The sequence below is a fragment of the Lepisosteus platostomus genome, chromosome 5 (assembly GCF_059453375.1).
Source record: "Lepisosteus platostomus isolate fLepPlt1 chromosome 5, fLepPlt1.hap1, whole genome shotgun sequence".
Taxonomy (NCBI): Eukaryota; Metazoa; Chordata; class Actinopteri; order Semionotiformes; family Lepisosteidae; genus Lepisosteus; species Lepisosteus platostomus.
Window position 1 is genome coordinate 37,210,331 of NC_142615.1, and position 12,669 is coordinate 37,222,999.

Below are 12,669 nucleotides of genomic sequence, written 5' to 3' on the forward strand. Positions count from 1 at the left end.
AGCGCCCCCTCTTCTCGCACGTTTTGCACGTTCGAGTAGTTTTAATGCGGCTCTTTCGTACACGGTGCTGATCTTTTGGAAAGCAGGAGGCAAAACCGAGTCGAACCGCCTGGGTGAAAACCAGGAACCCTAACCGCTAGACTATATGGCAGCGAACAACCATGCTGTTCCCGGCATCATGCAAGCAAACTACATAAATATGAGAAAACACGCAAGAGAGTTGTCACTCAGAGTGTCGAAGGGTCGATGTATACTGGGGCTCAGTTGAAATGCAACGTCAGGACTTTTCCGAATTATGTCACACGAAGAGAGCACAGCCCTTTCCGCCCTGCCGCGTGTGTCTCGGTAACTCGCTGTGATCGTATAGTGGTCAGTACTTTGCGTTGTGGCCGCAACAACCCCGGTTCGAATCCGGGTCACGGCAGAATAGGGGCGTCTGCTTTTACTACTCGCACGAATGAAGGCAAAAAAAGCCAATCGACGTGAACGAACGGCGCTTTACAGAGGAGTACTGCCTGACTGGATCGTTGATGAACGACAGAGGCCACTCCGACCTCTTCTCGGTTTTCTTCAATGACTTACTAAGGATCTTCTTCACATTCGCCCATGCAGGGGAAGCCAGTTACACCAAAGCAAACGCAGGAAAGTGCATTTCAAGCAGAGACCAGGAGGGACTTGTTTACACCGAGAGTGGGCGGAGAATGGAACAATGCGCCCAGCCCTGTTGCTGGAACCGATTCTTGATGAGCTCTTGGGCTCACTAAGAGGCCCCCGCTGGATGCTAATCTTTCTGTTGTTCTTGCAGGTCCTGCGCTGCTTTTGAGCCGACAGAGCTCGTCCTGGTCTGTCGGCACAGCCCAATTGCAAATGATCGGCTCCGCGTACAGAAGGAACGTGCGTTTGGTACAAGAGTGCACGAAGGCACCGGAAATACATTGGGAACAAATGACCGGTCGCTCAAGACCTCTGTGAAGTACAGGAGCGTGCAAAACGAGGCTGTTTCCACCCGGTCTCGAACCGGGGACCTTTCGCGTGTTAGGCGAACGTGATAGCCGCTACACTACGGAAACCTGTAGGGACTGCTGCTGGTGTCTCGCTTGCGTTTCGGGCTGAGAAAGGGACGCGTCACTTTAGGCAGGTGGCGCTGGAGAGAGGAACAAAGGTCGCGATGAAACGAAATGCCGAAACCCGGGATCGAACCAGGGACCTTCAGATCTTCAGTCTAACGCTCTCCCAACTAAGCTATTTCGGCAGTGCGCAAAGCCCACAGCCACCTGCTGCAGCCTTCCTGTGTTGTGGCATGAGCGCACCAAGAGTAGCGGGAGAGTGTTGCAGGAACGTCACTCAGAAGGAAAGCCACCCAGCTGCGCCCTCTGAGCTCTGTCCAGCGCATCTTCCTCGCATGGACTCCTGCCTGCGACGGGCAGGAAACAATTAGCAAGAACAGAACGACACCCCATGGGTGTCTCATGACCGCACCTTAGGTTGTGACACGTGCAGGTGTGAGGGGTTGCCGGGCTACTTTGGAGCAGAGCTTGGGCGGAGGGGGGGCGGGAAAGCAGACAAAGAGGTGACACCTCAAGGTCTGCACAATCACAGCTCTCCGCCGCCCCAGGCTTCCGCTCGATAAGCTACTGGACACACCCGCCCCTCCTCACACAGACCGTGGAAAAGCCCCCGAGTGGGAGGGCTCTCTCTTCCTCCCAGGAGCTCTTGGACACGACGCCCAGACAGGGCGCGGGGAGCCGCCGCCTGCAAACACGGCTCCAGGCAGGACTCCACTCCGCAGGAGCCACAGAGCAGAGGAGATGAGGGCAGCTTAGCTCCTGTGCAGAGACCTGAGCTGTTGTTGCTGTGGATGCTGTCTTTTCTGCACTCGGGGTAGGAGTGAATGTTGAGTTGCCCTTAGAAATGAAGCAGAGCACTTCAACGGCACGGGTGTGTGTGTGTGTGTGCGCCCTGGTGATTCTGGGAGACAGATCGAACCTGGGCTAAAAGAGAGGGGGCTTAGCCCTCTTCCATTTGCTAGTTCAAAGTTGTACAACCCCTTTGTATCCGCTAGGCGGCGCAGTCGTCGTGCACAAAGAACACTTTGAAAAGCGTCAAAGGCAAGTCATTCCGAGTTGGTCGTTTGTGTTTTCCGTTCAGACGCGAAATGCTGACATGATCTCTCGGCTCCTCGGAAGGAACGTGCGTTTGGTACAAGAGTGCACGAAGGCACCGGAAATACATTGGGAACAAATGACCGGTCGCTCAAGACCTCTATGAAGTACAGGAGCGTGCAAAACGAGGCTGTTTCCGTCTGCTTTCAAACCGGGGATTTTTCGCGTGTGAGGCCAACGTGATAACCGCTACACTACGGAAACGGTGAGAATACAGGCCCAGCGGCAGTGAGTATTCAACTTCATTGCATTACTGCTCCCAACCAGTTGATATCAATTTAATTCCTAAGGGTTATGTACTTGTTTTGAGTATCTAATGTAGAAGTTGAAAACTTCTAAAGTTCTAAATGAATGACATACCGAACTTATGTCCTCTTGATATTTGTAACTCTTTGTAACTGAATGAATTTATATCTTTTGTATTCTGATAACCCTTACGATAAGATCTGTTAGGTTTACATGCATATTCTATATCTTAATAAATGTATCCTCGTGTATTAGTACCTGTGTGTGCGTTGTTTGAGTTATATCGCATGGTTGGATTCTAAGACCATTAAAAGAATTAATTTTGTGATTTACTGCCACAAAAATAATTGTCCCAGTAAATACCCAAAGCCCTACAGAACTGGTGCCTCGTGAGAGCACACTACAACAGTGTGTGATCTCCTGTCCCAGCCTGAGGAGCAGACAGCGAGTCTGTCTCTCAATATTACTAATAATACAGTATGTGATTCCCTGCCCCAGCCAGAGGAACAGACAGTGAGCCTGTCTCTCAATAATAATAATCCAGTGTGTGATCTCCTGTCCCAGCCTGGGAAACAGTGAGTCAGCCTCTCAATAATTATAATACAGTGTGATCTACTGTCTCAGCCTGAGGAACACACAGTGAGCCTGTATCTCAATAATAATAATACAGTGGTTGATCTCCTGTACTAGCCTGAGGAACAGACAGCGAACCTGTCTCTCAATAATAATAATACAGTGTGTGACCTCCTGTCCCAGCTTGGGGAACAGTGAACCAGACTCTCAATAATAATAATACAGTGCGATCTACTGTCTCAGCCTGAGGAACAGCGAGTTTATCTGTCAATAATAATAATACAGTGTGATCCCCTGTCCCAGCCTGAGGAACAGTGAGCCTGTCTCTCAATAATAAAAGTACAGTGTGTGATTTCCTGTCCCAGCCTGAGGAACAGACTGTGAGCCTGTCTCTCAATAATAATAATACACTGTGTGATTTCCTGTCCCAGCCTGAGGAACAGTGAGCCTGTCTCTCAATAATATTAATAATAATACAGTGTGTCATCTCCTGTCCCAGCCTGAGGAACAGTGAGGTTGTCTCTCAATATTAATAATACAGTCTGATCTCCTGTCCCAGCCTGAGGAACAGTGAGCCTGTCTCTCAATAATAAAAGTACAGTGTGTGATCTCCTGTTCCAGCCTAAGGAACAGACAGTGAGCTTGTCTCTCAATAATAATATTACAGCGTGTGATCTCCTGTCCCAGCCTCCAGGGAACAGACAGTAAGCCTCTCTCAATAATAATAATACAGTATGTGATCTCCTGTCTTAGCCTGCGGAACAGACAGTGATCCTGTCTCTCAATAATAATAATCCAGTGTGGGATGTCCTGTCTCAGCCTGAGGAACAGAGAGTAAGCCTGTCTCTCAATAATAATAATTCAGTGTGGGATCTCCTGTCCCAGCCTGAGGAACAGACAGTGAGACTGTCTCTCAATAATAATAATAATACTGTGTGAGTTCCTGACCCAGCCTGCGGAACATACAGTGAGCCTGTCTCTCTATAATAATAATACAGTGTGATCTACTGTCCCAGCCTGAGGAACAGACAGTGAGCCTGTCTCAATAATAATACACAGTGTGTGACCACCTGTCCCAGACTGAGGAAAAGACAGTGAGTCTGTCTCTAAATAATAATAATACAGTGTGATCTACTGTCCCAGCCTGAGGAACAGACAGTGAGTTTGTCTCTCAATAATAATACAGTGTTATCTCCTGTCCCAGCCTGGGGAACAGACAGTATGCCTGTCTCTCAATAATAATAATAATACAGTGTGTGATCTCCTGTCCCAGCCTGAGGAACAGACAGTGAGACTGTCTCTCAATAATAATAATAATAATACTGTGTGAGTTCCTGACCCAGCCTGCGGAACATACAGTGAGCCTGTCTCTCTATAATAATAATTCAGTGTGGGATCTCCTGTCCAACTCTGAGGAACAGACAGTGAGCCTGTCTCTAAATAATAATAATACAGTGTGTGATCCTCTGTCCCAGCCTGAGGAACAGACAGTGAGCCTGTCTCTCAATAATAATAATACAGTTTGTGCTCTCCTGTCCCAGCCTGAGGAACAGTGAGCAGTCCTAATAGTTACCGCTTTCCTGATTTAGCTCAGCAGCTTTTATTTCGCCTGAAGCGCAAGCAACTTGTGAGAGCAGGTTGGGTTTGCTGTGCTCAACTGGTTCGGCGTCTTCGTGTCGTAGCGCCGCAACGGTGTGTTTTCCTTCCTTCTCTTTTCAGCCCAGAAGAAACATTTTACTTGTTCCTTTTGTAGCCCATGCATGCCGACGCCTGTGTTGTGTTGTGGATTTTCCCCTTCTTGAATTTGTACTCCTCCTCCCTCTCTCTCCCTACCTCTACCTCTCCCTCTCTCTACCTCTCCCTTTTCCCCTCCCTACCTCTCTCCCTACCTCTCCCTCTCCCTCTCTCTACTTCTCCCTCTCTCCCTAACCCCCTCTCTCTCCACCTCTCTCCCTCTCCCTCGCCCTCCACCTCTCTCCCTCTCTCTACCTCTCTAGCGCTCTACCTCTCTCTACCTCTCCCTACCCCTCTCTGCTCTCTCTCTCTCTCACTCTGGAGTTTATTTTCCAGACAGAAATCCAGCTCCGTCCCTCCTGTGTAAGATTGGTGATGCAGGATGAGAGCCTCTAACCGAGAGCACTGCAGCGGCAGGTTCTGTGGTCTGTTTCAAATCCGCCCGCGATGAGACACCCAGGAGAAATGAAGAGCCCCAGGCGCGGTAGAAAATCACCCAGGAAAGAGACTTTCAATGTAGGAAAAAAAAGTCGTTAGTAACGGACATAATATGTTTGTTTTGTTTTTTTAATCGCTGCGATGTGTGACTAAGCTCATACGACTAAGAGTTGCCCCCTTTGTCTAGATCTGGTAACCTGCTTGTCGCTGGTGGGCCAGATCGTGTCCCCCGTCACTATACTGGGGCAATAGGACCCTCACAGACCGCAAGGTGAGCGCCCCCTGCTGGCCCCACAGAGAGGGAGAGGTAGAGGTAGGGAGAGAGGTAGGGAGGGGAAAAGGGAGAGGTAGGGAGAGAGGTAGGGAGAGGGAGAGGTAGAGGTAGGGAGAGAGAGGAGGAGTAGAAATTCAAGCAGAGGCCTGAGTGGAGCACTGTCGTATGGCCCTGACATCAATCCCTCAAGTCTCTGCATAAAGCAGTGTCTTACGGCCATGACATCCCACCCCCACCACTCTCAGTGGAAAGCACTGTCGTATAACCATGACATCCCACCTCCACCGCTCTCTGCGAAAAGCAGTATCTTCAGGCCCTGACATCCCACCCCCGCCACGCTCTACGTAAAGAAGTGTCGTATGGCCCTGACACCCACCCCTCCACTCTCTGCATAAAGTAGTGTCGTCAAGCCCTGACATCCCACCCCCGCCACTCTCTACGTAAAGCAGTATCGTCAGGCCCTGACATCCCACCCCCGCCACTCTCTGTGTCAAGCAGTGTCGTATGGCCCTGACATCCCAACCCCGCCACTCTCTGTGTAAAGCAGTGTCGTATGGCCCTGACATCACACCCCCACTACTCTCTGCGTAAAGCACTGTCGTATAGCCCTGACACCCACCCCTCCACTCTCTGCATAAAGCAGTGTCGTCAAGCCCTGAAATCCCACCCCCGCCACTCTCTACGTAAAGAAGTGTAGTATGGCCCTGACACCCACCCCTACACTCTCTGCGTCAAGCAGTGTTGTCAGGCCCTGACATCCCACCCCCGCCACTCTCTGTGTAAAGCACTGTTGTATGGCCCTGACATCACACCCTCACCACTCTCTGCGGAAAGCACAGTCGTATAGCCCTGACACCCACCCCTCCATTCTTTGCATAAAGCAGTGACGTCAAGCCCTGACATCCCACTCCCGCCACTGTCTGCGTAAAGAAGTGTCGTATAGCCCTGACACCCACCCCTCCATTCTTTGCATAAAGCAGTGACGTCAAGCCCTGACATCCTACCCCCTCCACTCTCTATGTAAAGAAGTGTCGTATGGCCCTGACATCCCACCTCCACCACTAACTGCGTAAAGTAGTATCTTTAGGCCCTGACATCCAACTCCTGCCACTCTCTGCGCAAAGAAGTGTCTTATGGCCCTGACACTCACCCATCCACTCTGTGCTTAAAGCAGTGACGTCAAACCCTGACATTCCACCCCCTCCACTCTCTGCGTAAAGCACTGTCGTCTGGCCCTGACATCCCACCCCCGCCACTATCTGCGTAAAGCAGTATCGTCAGGCCCTGACATCCCACCCCTGCCACTCCCTGCTTAAAGAAGTGTCGTATGGCCCTGACATCACACCCCCACCACTATCTGCGTAAAGCAGTATCTTCAGGCCCTGACATCCCCCCGCCACTCTCTGTATAAAGCACTGTCGTATGGCCCTAACATCACACCCCCACCACTCTCTGCGTATAGCACTGTCGTATAGCCCTGACACCCACCCCTCCACTCTCTGCATAAAGCAGTGTCGTCAAGCCCTGACATCCCACCCCAGCCACACTCTACTTAAAGAAGTGTCGTATGGCCCTGACACCCACCCCTCCACTCTCCGTGTAAAGCAGTGTCATATGGCCCTGACATCCCAGCCTCGCCACTCACTGCGTTAAGCACTGTCGTATGGGCCTGACACCAATCCCTCCACTCTCTGCGTAAAGAATTATCGTATGGCCCTGATATCCTACCCTCGCCACTCTCTGCGTTAACCCCTGTCGTATGGCCCTGACACCCAACTTTCCACTCTCTGCATAAAGCAATGTTGTTAAGCCCTGATATCCCACCCCCGCCACTATCTGCGTAAAGCAGTACCGTCAGGCCCTGACATCCCACCCCTGCCACTCTCTGCGTAAGGAAGTGTCGTATGGCCCTGACACCCACCCCTCCACCCTCTGCGTTAAGCAGTGTTCTCAGGCTCTGACATCCCACCCCCGCCACTGTCTACGTAAAGAAGTGTTGTATGGCCCTGACACCCACCCCTCCACCCTCTGCATAAAGCAGTCTCATCAGGCCCTGACTTCCCACCCCCGCCAGTTTCTGCATAAAGCACTGTCGTATGGCCCTGACACCAATGCCTCCACTCTCTGCATAAAGAATTGTCGTATGGCCCTGACATCCCAGCCTCGCCACTCTCTGCGTTAAGCACTGTAGCGGCAATGCTGGTTAATAAGACAGAATTAAGTGTTGCTGTGCTTTTCCAAATGAGGCCCCATCTCTCCCTTCATCTCTGTGGTGCAGCCACAGAGAAGCTATTCATGCAGGCTGATTTAAAGATGTTTTCTTTTGATAAGGGACAGCTCCCAAAGGGGGATGCACTTAGCTAAGCCTGGCTATCATGATCAATGGTCATCCATTGGCGCCTATCTGTCTAGGGAGTGCCAGATGGACATCTCGATTGCATTCCTAAGTGTCAGGAGTAAGTGACTCATATCTCATCTTGATCAACCAATCAGGGACTGGTAGGGCTGAGTAACCCACGGGGGACTCTGATGCCCATGGAACTTTCAGCCAATGAATGAGCTGAAGTTCCTCCAGGTAAAAACAGGCAACACAGAGCTCCAGTAGGATTCTGTGGACTTCTCAAAGGAGAATTCCAGGGCAGGACGGCCCAGAAGCAGAAGGCTCCCAAGGGCAGGACATTCTCGCAGCGCGCCTCCTGACCATCCTGAGACTCAGCCTGGACAACCACGGAACGGCCAGTGTGTCCGAGTGCCAGAACTTTCCTTTGTTCTAAGAGTCTAGAGCGGAGGTTGCCAGAGAGTAACCAGAGGATCCACCCGAGGTTAGCATCAGCAGCAAGCCTCGTGAACAGGTCAGAACTGTGGACAGCTGAATCACTATTCAGAACTAGCTCATCATCAGGAACGAACCGGTCCTCTTCCTGACTTGCTGGGACCCACAGTCATCTTTTCTCCTGTGCATAAACTTTGCTAGTTAAAGCCAAAACTAACTAGCTGGTCAGTGAGCATCAGCAGCGCACCGTCGCAAGCCGCACAGCACAGCCTGGCACCGAGTCAGAGAGCGCGGATTGGACAGCAACAGCCTGCAACTGTTTCTTTGTGCCCGCAGGAGATCTGAATCCCCAGAGTTTGGATGAGTATTCAACTTCACTGCATTACTGCTCGAGAATTCAATTGTTATCCCAACCAGTTGATATCAATTTAATTCCTAAGAGTTATGTACTTGTTTTGAGTATCTAATGTAGAAGTTGTAACCAAGTTCACTTTATGAAACGGTCTAAATTAATGATATACTGAACGTATGTCCTCTTGATATATGTAACACTTCGTAACTGACTGAATATATATCTTTTGTATTCTGATAACCCTCTCGATAAGATCTGTTAGGTTTATATGCATATTCTATGTATTAATAAATGTATCCTCGTGTATTAGTACCTGTGTGTGTGCGTTGTTTGAGTTATATCGCATAGTTGGATTCTAAAGCCATCAAAAGAATCAATTTTGTGATTTACTGCTACAATTAATAATTGTCCCAGTAAATGCCCAAACCCTACAGAACTGGTGCCTTCAGAGAGCACACTACATAGTGATGACATCTTTCTGTATGATCAGGACAGGAGCTGCAGGTCCACTGTGTTGTGGCTGCAGTACAGTTTTAGCTTATTATTACAATACTTTTTAACAGCGACAGATTCTTAAGATCACGAGGTGTTTATGATATTATTTCAGTATTAAGCTGTTACTACATTCGGAACTGTCCCATAGGATTCAGTGTTCCATTAGTTTGGCACTAAACTGCTTAGTCTATTGCAGGAATTGTACTTAGTCCTGTCTCCTGTCCTGTAGTGTCCTCTAGAGGGCAGCAGCTGTTTCCTTGGGCTCATTGCAATTGGGAACATTGTGATTACTGAGCAGGGCACTTAAGTCAGCAGACGAGCGCGTTGCAAATCGGTATTAATCTGGCGTACAGAGCTGCATGCTAATCTCTGGATCATCTCCAGTTAATGTGATACTGTTCTTACCTTGCAGTTGACCCAATCTGAATACTGGCACCAACCCTGTTATTACAAAGAAACTTCTTGTGTATCTACCGTGATACACAAGTTTGGTGGAGAGGTTTGGCAGCCCATATTCAGTCAAAGATGTGTGTGCAGATCACTGTGATATATAGGCATCAACAAACTGACAAATACAATATTAAATGTTTAACTGATAAAACCCAAATGAACCAAACCTGAATAAATTAGTGGTGGAAAGGAGTCTTTTTATATAGCAAAAGGTCTCTTATCCTTTGGTAAGAACGTTGGGTATATAACCCATTGTCCTCAATATTAGAAATGAACCTTCAGAACCATTATATAAAATAGTTTATTCTAAATCCTTGAAACTTTAATAGGGCACTGCAGTAGGGCTAAAAATTGACAGCCTTAGTGGGCCATCATGATTTGTGCAAATTATAGGTAGTCACAAAGGAAGACTAGGATTCACTTGAAATCCATGACACGGGACACTGAAACAGTGGAGAGTCTTTGTGTAGTAAGCGTTCAGTCTCAATCTACACCGTCTGTGTTGCTGGTAGAGGTAGTTGTGAACACCTGTCTTCCGGATCAAGTACTGGGATCTCCAGTCTCAATCCTAATACTTCTCATGACTGTCCACTACCACTGCTGTGAAACCAACACCCATAAGACAAGACCTCCAAGATTCTAACTGTACCTTTATTCACTGATGTTCACACACCAGTATTGTTCCTCTGCTAAGGAAGGAAGGCCTACTTTACACCAAGCCCCTGTTGACAATTCCTTCCTTGTGTTTATTTTAGTCAGTTTGTGCAGCCCAGAATAGGACACCAGATCTCACTCTTATTGGGCACTACAGTAGCAACTCACTCCATAACCACTACCCCTCTCGGAAACGGGAGGATTTCCAGTATATTGAACACCTCTGTCTCTCCCACAGTAAAAAAAGTCACACTGCCCTGCCCAAGGAATAGTGCAGCCATCTTCCCCCAGTACAATGCTTTATTACTCCAGCCATTTTCAGTCCTCATTGGCAGCAATACAGGAAGCATTCTTGAAAGGGGAACCCCCACAAATACAGTGCTTCCATTTATTAATGGGTCTCACTTCCCTTGAATCTCTCCACCCCATTCAAACCTATAAACCATAAAGAAACAAGGGCAGGTAGAAGGGTCTTTCACAGCTTTATTGAAATGTTGCCATTACAAGGCGAGTGGAGGCAGGAGAGTCACAAGGGCCAGGCTGGTGCCTTCATTCAAGCACCTGGGGAGGAAGAAGGAGAACAATCCAGCTGAACTGCAGGACACCCACCCCTACAGGAGCTCCTCCTGCCAGACCCTACCTGTCCACTGGCCAACATCTCCAAAGTCCTCTGCTCCCTCCACATCCTCACTGGTGCTCTGAGGGTCTCCCTCCTCATCCTCAGTCCAGTCAGCTCCCACATCCAGAGGAGCTTCTACTGGTGCCACAGCCACCCGACTGCTGGTCACCAGGCTCCTGGTACCTGTGGACAAGCAGCACCCAGGAGTGAGGGATCTGCTATACCCAGAGTCCCACAGTGATGCTACTCATCTAAACAGTCCCTTTGTCCAGCATGGGATCATTCCTCAGTTGTCCAAGCATGGTTGTCTCTTGAGCAGAGATGCATCCACAAGGGATAGAGAACCAGACCCACCTTCATTCCAACTGCCAGCACACCTGGACTCACAGCAGGCACAGGCCTCATGGTCACCATACAGCTCCTCCCACCTGGAGGAGAGGAGGACAGGTGAGACCTCCACCTGGCATGTCCCAGAGCACCCTCAGCAGGCTCCTTGCAGAAGTACCTCTTCGCCTCCCTGTTGTAGGTGCAGGACTTGGTCCCTGGTGTTGCTTTAGCAGGAGCCACAGCCATGACACAGTGCATGTACAGCTCAGTCACTTCATGCTGCAAGAGGGAAGGTCACAGCATTAAGGGATCAAGGCCAATAGAGGGACAGAGAAGGACCTTCTGCCATCAGTGAAGGCAAGCTGGCAGCTCTAGGCACTACAGCTGCCACAGTCTGGTTCACATCTAGATCATGGATGAAAAAGCAGACAATGGATCAGTAGAGCAAGAAGGCCGAGCAGCCTTTGAGAGCAGTACCTTCCTGGACAGCTTCTTCTGGAAGAGGAAGGCATCAATTGTGAAGCGGAGCACATCCTTCTGCTTGGAGGGGACAAACCTGGACAGGCAGCCATCTGCCTTGCTGTCCACCATGCACCTGGGGACAAGGACAAGGATGAACCCCTGCAGGCTCTCGGGGCTCCTGCCCACCTCTCCTCCCAGAAGGGGCCGTACCCCAAGTTGTCGATCACAGGGAAACGGGGCTGGGAGTGCTGGTCTGGTTTCTCCGTTACGTAACACGAGTGGATGTACAGCCTCTGCTCTGCTGTGGCAAAGTAGGCAGTGGCCTGGAAGTACATGGGCTGACCCAGGAAGTACTCATCCTTAGGAGAGAGCCGGACCCAGTGGGCTGGAGAGAGAGGCAGCATTACACCTGCACACAGCGCCCCCTGCAGGCAGGAGGAGCCACTCACTCAAGGAGCTTACAGTTGGTGGTGAGCAGCACAAAGCTGTGCTTGTTCTTCAGGTCCTTGAAGAAGGTCCTTCTCCTGGCCCACGTGGGGACATAGCCAACCTTGTAGGAGTAGTGGAACCTGCAGGACAGAGGGGATGAGGGGCTTCTGGACACTTTCCCAGCAGCTTCTCAGCAGCGGCAGAGCCCTGCCTACCTGTTGTAGGAGCACTTGACCGGCACAGAGAAGGGAATGAAGCGATGCACAGGCGCACTGGAGGAGGGCGGGGCATAGCGGAGAGTGTTGGAGTACACCAGGCGGCCCTGGACAACCTGCAGGGTCACAGAGGAAGGGGTATTCCCAGGAAAGGCAACCCCGATACTGGCCCTACAGCTCACATCGATACACTGCCTGTAGATGAAGACCCGCTTACCGATCGCTCGGTACCGCACTCGTGAAGCCCGTAGATGAAGTAGAAGTAACGGCGTGTGGTTCGGCTGACGCTGCAGTTGCCCAAGGTCACCTCCGATGGCCGACAGCTGAAGCCGAACAGGAGCCGACTGACCCTCACGTACATCCTGCTGGAGTCGCACCACACAGCCACTCCTCGGGTACCCCCGATAGCCGGGCGAGCCGGCTGCCGCCCTCGCTGGGGAGGAAACAGGACGCTCTTGATGTAGGC

The 12,669-nt window shown here is 50.3% G+C and overlaps 1 long non-coding RNA gene and 3 other non-coding genes across 4 annotated transcripts; 1 reads left to right on the forward strand and 3 right to left on the reverse strand.

Moving 5' to 3' along the window:
• Window positions 1-352: 352 nt before the first annotated feature.
• On the forward strand, window positions 353-424 carry trnah-gug (transfer RNA histidin (anticodon GUG)). Its single transcript has one exon. It is a non-coding gene; the product is annotated as a tRNA-His (tRNA).
• Window positions 425-997: 573 nt separating this feature from the next.
• On the reverse strand, window positions 998-1,070 carry trnav-aac (transfer RNA valine (anticodon AAC)). The gene has a single exon. It is a non-coding gene; the product is annotated as a tRNA-Val (tRNA).
• A 109-nt stretch (window positions 1,071-1,179) lies between these two features.
• Window positions 1,180-1,252, reverse strand: trnaf-gaa (transfer RNA phenylalanine (anticodon GAA)). Its single transcript has one exon. It is a non-coding gene; the product is annotated as a tRNA-Phe (tRNA).
• Window positions 1,253-10,620: 9,368 nt separating this feature from the next.
• LOC148666107 (uncharacterized) lies at window positions 10,621-11,200 on the reverse strand. Its single transcript, XR_015937166.1, has 3 exons — window positions 11,125-11,200; window positions 10,792-10,953; window positions 10,621-10,712 (listed from the first exon to the last, which is right to left on the reverse strand). It is a non-coding gene; the product is annotated as an uncharacterized LOC148666107 (long non-coding RNA).
• Window positions 11,201-12,669: the final 1,469 nt, after the last annotated feature.